The sequence below is a fragment of the Polypterus senegalus genome, chromosome 11 (genome assembly GCF_016835505.1).
Source record: "Polypterus senegalus isolate Bchr_013 chromosome 11, ASM1683550v1, whole genome shotgun sequence".
In the NCBI taxonomy this organism is placed as follows: Eukaryota; Metazoa; Chordata; class Cladistia; order Polypteriformes; family Polypteridae; genus Polypterus; species Polypterus senegalus.
This window is the reverse complement of record NC_053164.1, coordinates 132,877,122-132,893,432: the sequence shown is the minus strand read 5'-3', so window position 1 is coordinate 132,893,432 and position 16,311 is coordinate 132,877,122. Positions and strand designations below refer to the sequence as shown.

At 36.8% G+C, this 16,311-nt stretch overlaps 1 protein-coding gene across 2 annotated transcripts in view; it reads right to left on the bottom strand.

Annotated features, from left to right (window-relative positions):
• The window catches only part of LOC120539527 (leucine-rich repeat transmembrane neuronal protein 4-like), a 225,552-nt gene that overhangs the window by 150,673 nt on the left and 58,568 nt on the right, over positions 1–16,311 (bottom strand). The window lies entirely within an intron of this gene.

Sequence of the window (16,311 nt, the reverse complement as noted above, 5' to 3'; positions counted from 1 at the left end):
TGTATAAGGTTAGTTAATGCTCTGCAGGTATGAAAGTATGCAATGGGAAAAAAGGCCCGCTACACTGATGTTTAATTACCTCACTTGATTTACAGAATTAAACTCTATATCAATTATTTACTTGAACAGATATATGGACTACTTTGTAGTCAATTAATATTCTTATATCATGGGCTCCCAGGAAAAATAAAAGCTACTTCAAGCTTAGCCACTATTTAAGGAAACAATCAGATACCTTTAGTAACATGTTTGAAACTCCACATTATTATCACAGTTTTTAGTTATTTTGACTGAAGTCATTGTTAATGATATCAAAAGCAAGAGATTAAATATTAACAAAAAATCTAGGTTTTCAATAAAGGTATTTTAAGCGTCATAAAATAATTAAACAAAATGACATTATCAGGTAAATACAATCTTGCATGAATCCTACAAGACATCCATTTTAATACTGCATTGTGTAATTATTAGATAACTTTTGATAAATGGTTTGTCATCAGTTATGCAAATTGTATCTACATCAACATTGCATTTTTTGCAGCATCATTAACAACATGCATGGAACAGCAAAGACTTGCGTGGAAAGCATGCAAAACAAAAATCATTACAAACATGCAGTTCTAAAATATCTCTACTACACATATGAAACACACCAGAATTATAACAGTTTCTATATAAAATTAAGCATTATCGCTGTGTGTTAAGAATAAGGTTACTTTTTCTCCTGTGTGTTGTAAAATGAAGCTAAGGATAGCATCATGATGAGAGAGACACCCAGCTACAGAATATCATTCAAAAAATGTACTTTTTTAAAAACAGGTTAAAAGGTTAGAATATGTAAAATTGTATTTTAGGAACAATATTTCTGTTCATTTTTATAGTACTAGAAAAACATTTACAGGTTCCATAAGAGTACTTTAACTTATATAACTGTTTTATGTACTTAATATACAGTATTTTTATGACTGCAGTTCAAATTGGCACATATATTTAGAATTTTAAAATAAAGTACTTGCATTTTAGATCCATCCATCTGACCATCTTCCACACCCACTTTACCCTGAGAGGGATCACAGGGAAGGTGGAACCTAACCCAGCAAGCACACTTCAATATCTTCTAAAAACTTGCAAGTCCCATTTAAACTGAAGAAATGATTTAAAATGATTTAACTTAATCCTGATACTCTGTATGTTCAATTCATCATAACAACTATTCATGGTGGCTCTAAAATCGGTACTGACCCCTACTCTCTTTTCTGTTTCTTTTTCCGGTTTCTTTGTGGTGGTGGCCTGCGCCACCTCCACCTACTCAAAGCTTCATGATGCTCCAACAATGATGGACGGATTAAAAGGAAGAAGTCTACGTGACCATCATCATCATCAAGCCCTTCCGTGAGAACCCTAAATCCAAAGAGGACTGTTTCATTTATGTTATGTAGAATGCCCAGAGGGGACTGGGTGGTCTCATGGTCTGGAATCCCTACAGATTTTATTTTTTCTCCAGCCGTCTGGAGTTTTTTTTGTTTTTTCTGTCCCCCCTGGCCATTGAACCTTACTCTTATTCGATGTTAATGTTGATTTATTTTTATAATTATGTCTTTCATTTTTCTATTCTTTAATATGTAAAGCACTTTGAGCTACTGTTTGTATGAAAATGTGCTATATAAATAAATGTTGTTGTTGTTGTTGTAGTAATGTATTTAGAACTTAAGAACACTTTTTTTGACAAGGTTAACACATGCATCCCAACATACAGTAACTCATCAAACCCTATTCAACTAACTATACCAAATATCTTCCATTTGAGCATGCATTACCTTTATTAGATACTAGCAAAATACCCGCGCTTCGCAGCGTAGAAGAAGTGTGTTAAAGAAGTTATGAAAAAGAAAAGGAAACATTTAAAAAATAACGTAACATTTGCTTTCTATTCGTTTGCATAAGCACAGTCCTTCACCAGCAATTATTTAATGTTAGCTCAGACCAGGCACTTAAAAATTTCTCTCGTACTTTTGCTGAGTTTGTGCTAAACACTATTCTATCCCTGACCATCTAATCTTCGTTTGCATAAGCGCAGTCCTTCACCAGCAATTTTAACTCAGTTACAAAGTGATCAAAAGTCTCGTTTATACCCTGGGTCCTCTCAGTAAACTTGTATCTCGTGAATATCGTATTTGTCTTAGGTATGACAAACGCAAGCAGCAGCATGTCTATGAACTTAATTTAAAGTTAAGCTTTACACCTTGCTTTCCTATTCGTTTGCATAAGCACAGTCCTCCACCCACAAGTTTAACTCTGTTACAGCAATTTTAACTCCGTTACAAAGTGATCCAAAGTCTTGTTTATACCTTGTGTCTTCTCATTAAACTTGTACCTCACGAATACCATATTCGTTGTAGGCATGACAAACGCCAGCGGCAGCGTGTCTATAAACTTAATTTAATTTAAGCTTTGTTTCCGCAGTAGCTGCACTTATGAATATGCATGTATGCGTCACTCGCTTCATATTCTTTTGCTGCCTTCTCAATTGTGTAATGCGTTTTTTGTTCATCGCTCTTTGGAGCTCTTCCTTGTTCTCTACGTACTGCGTTCACAGTCAGTTCACGTGAGCCGCTCTCTTGTGTGCTCTTGCGATGTCCACAGCTTTATTTAATGTTAGCTAAGACCCGGCACTTAAACGTTTCTTACTACAGCAATTTTAACTCCGCTACAAAGTGATCCAAACTCTCTTTTATACCTCGTGTCTTCTCATTAAAGCTGCATTTATGAATATACTTGTATGCGTAACTTGCTTCATATTCTTTTGCTGCCTTCTCAATTGTGTAATGCGTTTTTTGTTCAGCGCTCTTTGGAGCTCTTCCTTGTTCTCTACGTACTGCGTTCACAGTCAGTTCACGTGAGCCGCTCTCTTGTGTGATCTTGCGATGTCCACGGCTTTATTTAATGTTAGCTAAGACCTGGCACTTAATAGTTTCTCTCGCACTTTCGCTGAGTTTGTGCCAAACACTAGACCATCTCATCTTCTTTTGCATAAGCACAGTCCTTCACCCGCGAATATTTACCTTATTTGGGCAGGCACTCAATTACGTGGGAGGCGTGATGATGCGGGACACAACTCCGCCTCACACGGCGAACGACCTGCAGGCTCTATGGCTGTATATATGGACGAAAGTAGGTTTCAGTTATGACCGTTACGCGTAGAATTTCGAAATGAAACCTGCCTAACTTTTGTAAGTAAGCTGTAAGGAATGAGCCTGCCAAATTTCAGCCTTCCACCTACACGGGAAGTTGGAGAATTAGTGATGAGTCAGTCAGTGAATGAGTGAGTGAGTGAGTCAGTCATTTGCCTTTTATTAGTATAGATATTCGTCTGAACCGTACCTCAAACCAACTTCCATCTGTGACCCCATTCTTGTTTTATTAATTACTTTTAACATTACACTCATCTCTTAATCGACAGAAAGAATTGTCTACAACTTAGTATCAGAAAAATCAAGGAACTGGTTATTAACTTTCCCTGGACCAAGAGCCTCTACATCCGGTCATTATGCAGGGAACAGAGGTGGAGGTGGTACACTACTACAAGTACTTTAGAGGAAGTACACAAAGGAACTATTTAATGTGGGTAGTGACTTCACATCTTCTACAATTCTGTGATGGCCAGTGTGTTTTTCTAAAGTGTGGTGTACTTGGCTGGTAACATCACTTCAAGAGAGGCCTAACGAATTAACAAGCTAATTAAGAAGACAGGCTCAGCTATGGAACACACTCTCAACTGCCTAGAGGTCGTGCCGAAGGAAAGAATTAAAACAAAACTAAGTGCCATCATGAACAATGTTGCACATCCTCTCTCTGACACACTAACACTGAGTACTTTCAGCCAACAAATTATTCAGCATGTGTACAAGAAACACTACTGGGGCTCATTTATACCAACAGCAATACTCTTTTATAATGCTGGTTTATATTTGAGAAGGGTTGGTTTTTTTTCACAATATAATATTTATTTATTAAACTTAAAAACTGTAAAAAGCCAGATACTTCCCTGTGGACAAATAAAGTTTGTTAGCTCTACTTATCTACCTCACAGTAGCAATGCTATATTTTTCCTACTACAGAGACCAAAACAGCAATAAATATTCCAGATGAGGCTTTATAATAGTGTTTCACCAGCCTGCTTTCTTACACCCATCTGTACACTGCCTGGTTGTGAACAGCAATGAGCTCACGTGATTCCTAATTCCTTCTTATAAAATTTATAAGTTTCAGTCTCTGCACTGTGAAATGTTTACTTCTTATTTGTAAAACTTTAGTTACTTACATTAAGCTTCACCTGTATCACACTTACATACATACTAAGTCTGTTCAGTTTTTGCTGACTTTGATACTCATCACAGCTTATTCTTTACATTATTATCTAGAAAAAATAGAAGCAACCCAAACACTGAATCCCTAAGGGACATCACCTAATTTAAAACAAAAAAAAAATTCCTCTCACTGTAACATTTTGCTTCTGGTGTTTGACTAATTCTGCATCTGTCTACACACTGTGCTTTGAATTTACACTTCTTTTAGCTGGATGATCACGCACCTCTAATATGGCACCTTATCACAATCTTTCTAAAATTCAAGATAAATATTTAATGCACCTTGTCTTACTAAATGCTTGAGCTGTACACGTCATATTAGTGAAATATAATCGCTCCTATATAAATCAATGTGTTTCTTGTTGTTATCTTTACCCATGACATACGTACGTTAGGTATATTGGTTTATACTCTAGTTACTTGGATCTGTTTGCTCAACTTTTGTAAGTAATGAAATAATGTTTGCTAACTTTAGATTCAATACACAGTGTTTTCTGAAAAATACACATTAAGGTCACAAGTAAGTAGTCACTATCTTGCTTATGCACTCTTGGGTAAATGTTACCTGTCCCAGAGATTTATTTGATTTTAACTTTTCTAATCCTATCATCAGCTCTTGATTCTCTGCAATCTTCAAGCCACTAAATACATTCTTAATATTCTCCGTAGCTGCTGGGAGGTTATCCCATGTGGAACATCAGAAAAATATGAATTGAGTGCGTTTGCTGTCTCTTAAAGATGTGTTGTCTCGAGTATTTTTAATAACTTCAGTATCACGAAGAACAGGGATTTAAGCACACGATTTGGAATTTATCTTTATTGCTTTTTGTGCAAACACATGGCATTTCCTGGAAGATTTAAAAACAAGTAAAATAAGTCATCTGGAACTGACATTTAAAAGTTCAATCAAAAAATGACTTTCTATTGTGTGCAGGAGCCTCAAAAAATCTGTTACTATATTCCATGCACCCTGGTGATATTGAATAAGTACTAAATTGGTTATTGTAGAAAAACAACCTAATGGGAGATGTGTGATTGGTTTTAAAACTATAAAAGAAAGGTTAGGTTTAATATGTTTTTGACAAGCTCTGAGAGATTTTTTTGGTTTACTTTCTGAGTCATGCACATTGATGATGTCAAAAGAATGTGCTTCCAGTAGGAATTGCCATGTCATGGCTGCTCTTTTACCATATATACAAGGTCAAATCAGAGTTGTTTTGTTTTCAAACTGTTAGTTTAACATCTGCATCACGTAGGTGCTGCAGAAAATTACTTTGTTTTTATTTATCATGCCATTTGCTTACTGTTTTTTCAGTTCCACCCAACACTGTAGTCATTCTCATTGGTGTGAAACACCAGATTTTGTGTTGAGTCCTACTTGTTTTTGATAAAGAATACTTAACTTTGTTGGCCTGTTTTCTCCTCTTTGCTGCTCAGGAGAAACTTTTTTTGGCTGTTACAAAACCCTGCAACATGGACCACATCAGAACAGATTAATTGAAACAGTTAATTCCTAAAAAGTAAGGCTATCAGAACAAGAACAAAGCATTTTTTACAGCAAATTTGCTGCACTCGCAAGTGACCTTGTTCACCAAACATTTTCCTCTTAATTTTCCATGCGACTGGCTTAGATAGCTTTTTTTTGCACTGCCCTGTGATGCTTTGCAAGGCCCGTATGTAAGCAGCAATGTGCTGAATTTTCATGCTGCATAGTGTAAGATCAATGTTAAGTTGCTTTGGGGATGCTTGATGTCATGAATAGATCAGTACTCCAGCCTTCCACCACTGTATGTGCTAAGAAAAATCTTACAGTATGTTTAATAAATGGTATATTTACTGACTATAATGAGAATATTATGAGTACTACCACCAGACAAGCCCTACAGTACAACATTGATCCCTATGGGTATTGCCACATGGCCATTTTGCATGCATAATTAGCCATGTGCTAAGTCTCTGCACAGAGTTTAGAAATATAAAAATATTGCACCTGGCGTTGCAACTTCAAATAATGGAATGGGCCAGCCCCTCACCACCACTACATAGCACTTCTTATGTGTGCCAGCAACATTGGAATATCACAATATGACTCCAATGATATATATTTTTTACTTGTTAGTTTGTGGACATTTGTTTGCAGTTATCCTTCTGTTTGCATTTTTTGTTGTTTGAGAACTGCGGCACAGTGGTTAGCATTTCTGCCTCACGCTCAGAAAACATTTTGGCCACAGTATTCAGTCCAGCATAGTTGGCAGATGCTTCTCTGTCCCTCAGGAATAACTGAAACACAACTACACCATTATAAGCCACTCAAAACTAATTTAATTCCTCCTACCCTATTGTCTTCAATACATTCCGTAGAGTTCAGCAAACATCCCATACATTTCTGTGATTTTGCCAAGCTCACAGTGAAGCAAACTCCATAGGGTTAAGTCATCACTAATGCCAACAAGGCAGAAAAACTAAATTATGGTGACAGATACCCTGTTTTAAATGAGCAGTTCATGGTTACATTTGTCTCTTGCATTGTTCTTTGTGATTACATGTGAAATTAAAAGAAAAATATCCTGCATTTAAAGAAAATGCTCTACAACAACATAAGATAACACATTTCTCCAATAGAATGATAACTACAATATATTTTAATATTTTACGTATAATGTTTATATGTAACTATTTGTGTAGTAATTTGGGACAGGTACACATTCAAAAAAGAATGTTGTCCGAGGAGTTCAAGTCCCTGCATATCTGCTGAAAAAATCAGAAAATGGAATTTAAATAAAACTAGCTGTGTTACCCGGCTTTACCTGGGAAATGTTATAAGACAGTAGGTGTCAGTTATACAGTAGTGCTATCAGTTAATCAGGTTTATCAGAAGATCTGTTTAACTAACTAGTGTTAAATGCTTTTCTGTATCTGAAAATGGCACAAGTCAAATAAGTAATAAAATTATATCATTAGGTCACTGGAGCTGCTTACTCTTCAACATGCCAGATACAATTGTCCATGAGTAAGACACTCCTGCATTAGATCATTTCCTGCTTTTTTTAGGGACTTGGCTTTTGCTGATGGTCATTGCATCACACAATTTTACAGAAAAGTGTATTCTTTTGAATTAAACCAGGTAATCAGTGCAAATAATGTGAAATTCTTATATAATAATAAAAAAATAGCATTATCTTTTTTTCTATAACATCACCAAATTTCAATCAAATGAGTCAAACAATTTTTGAGATTTTGGGGAATTTAGTTTACTGTGTGGCGGATGGCCGGGACCCTTGCCTGGCCAGAACGCCCAAACTATGGAAGGACCTGGGGAAAAAGGATTGCTGGGACAGTTTCTTGCCTGTGCCGATAGAGGGCAGCCCCCTTGGTTTTCAGTGGGGCCATGGACCTTTCCAGGGCCTTATTTGGTCACTCTTCCACCACACCCGGAAATGTGGCCGGAAGAAGCTCGTTAGACACCTGGAGTCCATCCAGGTGCCTTATAAAAAGGAGCAGCCTCACTCCATGGGGGTGAGAGTCAGGAGGAAAGAACAAAGCCTGAAGAGGAGTGAAGGGAGAAGGACTGGCAAAAAGGGACCGAATGGTGTTGGTGCGGTGCTGCGACTGGCATTGTGTAGAAGGAAGCTCTAAATAAACGTGTGGTGTGTGGCAAACTTGTCTCCTGCCTGTCTGTGTCTGGGTTGTGGTGGCAGAGCGTCCCCTAGTGGCTACAAATGTTATACTGAAATGTCCTATCTTAGAAGATATCTACTCGCCTAGATGTACTAGATGTACTTTTTAACTAGACACGAAGTAGTGTGTTGATGAGTGAGTGAGTTAGTCAATCAACTTTGTATTGTATTCAGATCAAATCCCACTAAAGCGAATACCGAAGTTTTCAGAATACTTTTAGTGAGCCTAGATAAATACTTATACAACATCATGTTTAACAGATTTTGTTTTAACAAAATGTAAATTTCAGTATAAGGAACATTTTTTCAACCAAAAATGGCCACTGAAGATAATAATTTGATGTAGTTCAACAATATCACACTACATATTTCTTTCATAATGGTGAGAAAAACCAAAGGGAGACAGGCACACTATTATAACCCTTTAAAAAGTAGGTATTTCTTTGAAATTGCTTAGAATCCCTACTCTTTCAAAATGAACTTGGAAACTTTCACAGGAGCTGTGGCAGACACAAAGTCGGGACAGAATCGGACAACAAGTTTCTGATAGTCAACAGCTTTGCATGATAGGTGTCTCACATGGCATTGATTGAAGTACACAAGTGCGTCTTTCATCTTTTCTTCATCTATGAAAAATATGCTTTAAGTTGCGGGTTTAAAAAGTTTAGAGTTAGTAAGAAAGCCATTGCCAAAACTGGAAAATAACAAAGAAGCTTGCCTGGGCCAAGAATCATCACCCCTCTCAATGTACTCTGAAATTAAATCATAGAACAAAAAAAAAAACCCTAACCCTAACCCAATCCTGGACAGAATACCAGTGCACTTCACCTCAAAGCTCAGTCACTTGCACACCGACACTGTCATGCACAATGAGCCAAATAACCAAAAAAGCTTGTCTCCAAAATTTGGGAGGAGATACACCAATTATGGTGAAGATATTTAAAGACCACAGAGGGACACCAGGCACAAGGTTCAAACCCACATGACTGTATCCTTTTGGGAGTAGTACTAACCATTGTGCCTCTGTCCCTCCCGCTACTTGATTAAATCTTACAGAGTCGATAATCTGCTAGTTGGTTCTATGCTTTCCCCATTAAAATTATGTTTGTTTTTTTCTTTTTTGATTCTCCTATTCATGCCATTGTGCACATTACCATGAATTCATTGTAGACTGCTGTCCACCCACTTTCTTACTAGGGTATTTCTTATAGAAAACCCTGAAATCATTCTCACCTCTTCTACTCCTTGATGGACTGAATATTGAAATGCATTTTGTGTCTCCCTAATTTATTTGTAATTCGATTGAGAGCATGCACTGATACAGCACGTTGCTCCACCCACCACACAACGAACCACCACAGGATCCCAAAGTAGAACCCGAGCGCAGCCGTGCAATGGGTGGCACCTCAGCACCACACTGATTTGAATGGAGTGGAACAATGCAAGTTTTTTTTTTACAGTGGCTGGAGTGCCAATAATGCCACCAAACTTTTTTTAAAAACATATGCAGAAATCAAATCTACATAAAGATAAATAAAACTCTTTTTTTGTCATTATTAAGTTGTATATTTATTTGGCTTGTCAATTCACAAGACTTTTACCAAGACCTTCACTGCTCTGCCTGTCTTATACAGCAGAGGACAACAATGTGCCATTACTGTAACTTACTGCAGAAATGATAAAAAGCTGCCAAAATAACACAATGACAGGGTTTCACTGGATTGAAGTATATGCAAAAGGACTGATACAGAATAATAATAATAATAATAATAATAATAATAATAATAATAATAATACATTTTATTTATATAGCGCCTTTCCCATGCTCAAGGCACTTAAAGAATATAAGAAAGAACGGCAGGGTATACAGTATATAGCATAGTACAAACCAAATAAATAAATAAAGAAGATTAAGACAGTAAATTCAGAGAAAGCTTAACAGACAGCATAATTGATTGTCTAGCACACACACATACAGGTTACATGAGCATCTTGACATAGAGGTAAACTGAGAGAAGGGGAATGAAGTCAAGTAGAGCTAAAAGCCTTCCTGAACAGATGAATTTGGGTGGTTGTTTAAAAGGATTCATGGAGTCAGCTGACCTGATTAATTTCGGTAGGTCATTCCAGAGTCTGGGCGCTATACAGCTGAAGGTCCTGTCACCCATGGAGTGTAGATTAGTGTGGGGCACAACAAGATTGCCAGAGGACCTTAGTGAGCGGGCAGGCACATAGTGATGGAGATGGTCACTGATGTAGTTTGGCGCAAGGTTATTTAAGGCTTTGTAGGTTATTAGTAGGATTTTATATTCGATTCTGTAAAACACAGGGAGCCAGTGAAGACGGAGCAGGATGGGTGTGATGTGCTCGCTGCTGCTGGTTCGAGTAAGGACTCTTGCAGCCGAGTTTTGAATAAGTTGGAGCTGTGATATAAGATTAGAAGAGGCACCTGCCAGCAGCGAGTTACAATAATCTATGCGCGATGTGATAAAAGCATAGACAAGTTTCTCAGCATTAGAAAAGGAGAGGAAGGAGAGAACACGGGATATGTTACGGAGATGGAAGTAAGAAAGTTTCTTAATGTGATTTATGTGGGCGGAGTAAGAAAGGAAGGAATCTAAAATGACACCAAGATTCTTTGCAGTAGATGAGATCACCGCCAAGATTGACTGGGAAGGAGCTCATTTTATTAAGTTGCATTTTAGTCCCAATTTGAAGGAGTCCAGTTTTGTTGCAATTTAATTTTAAAGAGTTCTGCTCCATCCAGGCTTTAATTTCACTAAGGCAGGTTGTGACCTGAGAAAGCTCTAATGAAGTTCCACTTTTAACATTGAAGTAGAGTTGAGTATCATCTGCATAAAAACCCTGTCCATAGCTACGAATAATATGGCCAAGGGGAAGAATATAAATACAGAAGAGAAGAGGGCCAAGGACAGAGCCCCGAGGACAGAGCCCCGAGGAACTCCTTGTGTGACTGGTGCTGAATGTTCAAAACTGGTCAATAAGTGCCACTGGCAGAAAAAATCCTCAAAGAAATATTGATTAAGCACACGATCTGTTGTGAACTGGAATAAAATATTATATTTTTGGGTTGTGTATTACAGTTACATTTATTTTAATTAATCACACATTTCAAACAGTTTCCTTTGAAATGAAACATCTTATTAATAAAAAAGTTCACTTTTTTATATTTGGAGTTAAAATCAGATGTCTGACAATTACTAAGCCATTCTGTTTGTATAAATTTTCATCACTCCATTTTAGTAAGCAAGTACATAGCTGTTGATATCTAGTGGCAAGCTTAACAAATTATTTCCCAGTGATTGCTTACACATACTAAGACTGAGTAGGAATTTGCCGAAATATAAATATTAGTTTAAGCATCTGTCTATTTTCCAAACCTTCTTATCCAGATCAGGAGCACTGGGAAGCTGCAGCCTATTCCAGCAACACAGGAACAATCCCTGTCAAGGGTGACAATCCATCGCAGTGTGAACATCCCCACTCAATGTCAATAAGAATAGTCAGTCCACCTAACCTGCATGTCTTTGGACTGTAGGTTGAAACAGGAGCACCCAGAGGGAACCTATGCAGACATGAAGAGAACCTGAAAACTTGACACAGGGAGCACCCCGTTATAAGGCAGCAGTACTACTACTGCACCACCATCCCACTTCTGCGAGAGTACAATATGTTACACATCAAACGTTACAGCTGAAAAGGTTTAACAAAATATTTCCAAAATTAACATCATTTACTGTATATTACTGTTTCAGCTTCTCTACATCCACATGTTGAAAACAAAGTCCAAACACCATACTTCTACTGTAGAAATAAATTAAAACGTTTGATAATAATAGTGGAAAGATTTAGAGAAATAAAAAAATTATGCTTAAATAAATTCAGAATACTTCAATATTAATGCTACAGCATTTCAAGCAAGTGGAAAAATGAGCTGCAGGATATGATGGAAGAAATGTGAAGCACTGAGATTAGATGAGCTCCAAGCATTGTAGATAGAAAATGCTGCTTCATCTTTATAGTTGGCTTACCCCTGAAATATTCCACCTTTGTAATCTGTACAGTAAAATTACACAAAGCCTCATTTACAACTTGTTGTTATTACAATAAAAATTATTTGCATTGGTTTCAGCTGGCTTTAGAAGATTTGAATACTCCAGTTGTGGCAATAAACAAAGTTAATCTGTAATATTTCCTTTCTGTTTTATTGTGAACATCTGATGATTGATGATCTTTGCAAAGCAATTTTTAAAAATGTGATATTCAAAAATATAAAAAATACTACATATACTATACACTCACCTAAAGGATTATTAGGAACACCTGTTCAATTTCTCATTGATGCAATTATCTAATCAACCAATCACATGGCAGTTGCTTCAATGCATTTAGGGGTGTGCTCCTGGTCAAGACAATCTCCTGAACTCCAAACTGAATGTCAGAATGGGAAAGAAAGGTGATTTAAGCAATTTTGAGCGTGGCATGGTTGTTGGTGCCAGACGGGCCGGTCTGAGTAATTCACAATCTGCTCAGTTACTGGGATTTTCACGCACAACCATTTCTAGGGTTTACAAAGAATGGTGTGAAAAGGGAAAAACATCCAGTATGCGGCAGTTCTGTGGGCGAAAATGCCTTGTTGATGCTAGAGGTCAGAGGAGAATGGGCCGACTGATTCAAGCTGATAGAAGAGCAACTTTGACTGAAATAACCACTCGTTACAACCGAGGTATGCAGCAAAGCATTTGTGAAGCCACAACACGCACAACCTTGAGGCGGATGGGCTACAACAGCAGAAGACCGCACTGGGTACCACTCATCTCCACTACAAATAGGAAAAAGAGGCTACAATTTGCACGAGCTCACCAAAATTGGGCAGTTGAAGACTGGAAAAATGTTGCCTGGTCTGATGAGTCTCGATTTCTGTTGAGACATTCAAATAGTAGAGTCAGAATTTGGCGTAAACAGAATGAGAACATGGATCCATCATGCCTTGTTACCACTGTGCAGGCTGGTGGTGGTGGTGTAATGGTGTGGGGGATGTTTTTGTGGCACACTTTAGGCCCCTTAGTGCCAGTTGGGCATCGTTTAAATGCCACGGGCTACCTGAGCATTGTTTTTGACCATGTCCATCCCTTCATGACCACCATGTACCCATCCTCTGATGGCTACTTCCAGCAGGATAATGCACCATGTCACAAAGCTCGAATCATTTCAAATTGGTTTCTTGAACATGACAATGAGTTCACTGTACTAAAATGGCCCCCACAGTCACCAGATCTCAACCCAATAGAGCATCTTTGGGATGTGGTGGAACGGGAGCTTTGTGCCCTGGATGTGCATCCCACAAATCTCCATCAACTGCAAGATGCTATCCTATCAATATGGGCCAACATTTCTAAAGAATGCTTTCAGCACCTTGCTGAATCAATGCCACGTAGAATTAAGGCAGTTCTGAAGGCGAAAGGGAGTCAAACTCCTAATTAGTATGGTGTTCCTAATAATCCTTTAGGTGAGTGTATATACTGCATATATCCATCTATCCAACCGGCTTTATCTTAACACAGGGTCACGGGGATCTGCTGGGGCCAATCCCAGCCAACACAGGGCGCAAGGCAGGAACAAATCCCGGGCAGGGTGCCAGCTCACCGCAGTCTGTGCATATACTGTATATGTATGTGAGATTTTGTATTCTATAGACTTAAAAAGTCATCATAAATGTGCTGCTGAAATTTAAAAATAGATCTAAATTAAATGGTTATCATCTTAATTAGAATTTCAAGATTAGAACTAAATAGGATAAGATAAGCCCCTCTGCAGGGGGTGATCCTTTTGTTATAGTAATATAAATATATTTGATATAAAAATGTTGAAAAACATGACCCAAGGAAATTTATGCAGAGACTCCATAATGAAATTAGATGAAAATTAATTCCGCTAGTGCATTTATTTTCTTATTCTCTCAACATTCCAGCTTTCCTTCTTTATTCAGCACTTATGTGTGTTTATATGAAATGATTATTATTTTGACAAAGTAAAAAGTATTTTTCTGTCATGAAATATCTAATTTGTGGATTATCACTACATATGAACTGCATTTATATGCTAGCCTTATAGTCTGTAGCTCCAATCATTCAAATCAGACATAAAAAAAGTTTTAATCAACAAATATGAAATATTAGCAGTACATCCGGCAGCAATTAATTCACTATTTTTTTTAAGTTATATAAATACCTGCCTCAGTAATTATATCTGTTGATTAAGAGGTGCTTTAATCTATGTCACTGGTATGCATGCTTTAATATTTGTTATTTAACTACTATTAACATTTTTAATATTTGATATTTTCACCCAGATGTATAAGTTTCACAATATTTTCTTTAGATATTCTTCGATCATCACAAAGATGAGTTGTGTTTAAAATTTAGGAGATCAGTAAATCTTAGGTACAGGGTAAAGTTTGTAATAAGAGCTAGAAATTGTGTAAAACTGTTATAATATGACAAACATTTTCTTAAAGAATTAGACTTTATTCCATATGTAATGCTATTTTGAATATCTAATTTCACCAGTTTTTTTTTACATACCTGGAATTGCACATACAATATGTATGCACATCTAATTTACTATCTCAGCATCTCTGTTAGATTTATCAGACTTTTCACAATATTTTTGTAGCATATTGTGAATGTACAATAATAGTAAAAACATAAATACAGTCTGTTTTTGGCTTATTTTCAGTAACATTGCTTTTCCCAGCTTTCCGTGCAATTCATATTTCAGAAGAGATATAGGAAACTGGCCAAATTGTAATTTTCACCAAACACTGAGAAAGCATCCAGCAGGCCTAAAAGCAGTGTGGTTGTTTCAACATTCTCTGTGGTTCATGTTTTTAATATATCAAAGTAACATTTTTGAGATTTCAATGTGGAGAGGTTTCCCTCTCCTGGAAGCTACTATGAAACCTAAAATGCTTAACTTAGAGTATTGGAATATTGTAGCGTTTACAGAGAATACTATATATAGAGCATTGTGCAGCTTATACAATGTCAAGGGCTCTCAAAGCCATGTGCTTATTATGCTTTCATTACGTGTGATACACAAAGTTTAAAAGCATCTTTGGGAGCAGCGTAAACTTAACTATATGAATTGTGTCTGCTCATTGCCTTCTATTATCCATCCCATTGCCATCTATCCCAGTTCATCTGATGCTATTAGGAACATCAATTGAAGGCCATGGTTGAAGAAATTAGAATACATTCTAACTCTTGATGATTGCATTTTCTATAGAACTCTTATGTTTTCTGACTCTGTTCCTTTAGTTGACGAGCATGCCACATACCGATTTGAACACCCTATAGTACGGTTATCAGAAAAAATGCATCACAATTGTATTTCTTTCTTTGCTTGACAGTAGACTCTCCAGAAAGAATTACATTCCAGATATACTCAACTGGCAAATAGTTTGCAGTTCATTCTATCATCCCGTTCACCATAAAACTTCTTCACATACAGTGTATATACTGTATCTTAACTAAGCTAATAAAGTATTATTTGATAATAGGTTTTAATTCTTCTCTACATAACACTCATTTATTTAGCTAAGAAAAAAACACTATTAATACAATCCTTTTCAGATCCTGTTTGAAACTAACAGCTGCTAGTGAAAAAATGTCAATTGATCAAAGTCAGAGAACACAAAATGGACATCTGTAGTTAATAAAGAAACGCAACGAACATCAGTTTGATAAAAAAGGCAGGTAGCACTGCCAGTTCATGAGCTGAGAAGTAACATTGCCTTTAAGGAAAAGGCTGCTGTTCTGCTTTATCGGTAATGAGGAGAGAAGGTACTGAATTAATAAGATGCAATATTATAATATATTTACAGAAAGAAAGCAATAAAGATTGCTAACTTACTTCACAGCATTAGTGTTTTTACATCTAAATATTCTAGATATTTAACCTTTTTTTATAAAAATAGATATTGCAGCTAACAAAATACAACAGTGAGGAAGTATTGCTGCAAATTATGGCAAAACATAAAATAGCAGGTGTTAATGTTGCCGTCTCTTAAACAGCATGTATTTACTTGTGCTGTAACTAATTAACTGAAGCCGGTCCACCTTGTAGTCAAATCACACTAATTCGCTAGATGTTCTGTTAAGTTTCAGCGTATTCCAATTAAAGTGTTTTAGTAACCCCTGTATGCAAATAGAAATATAATTCTTGCATCTTATGTATTTTTCTCG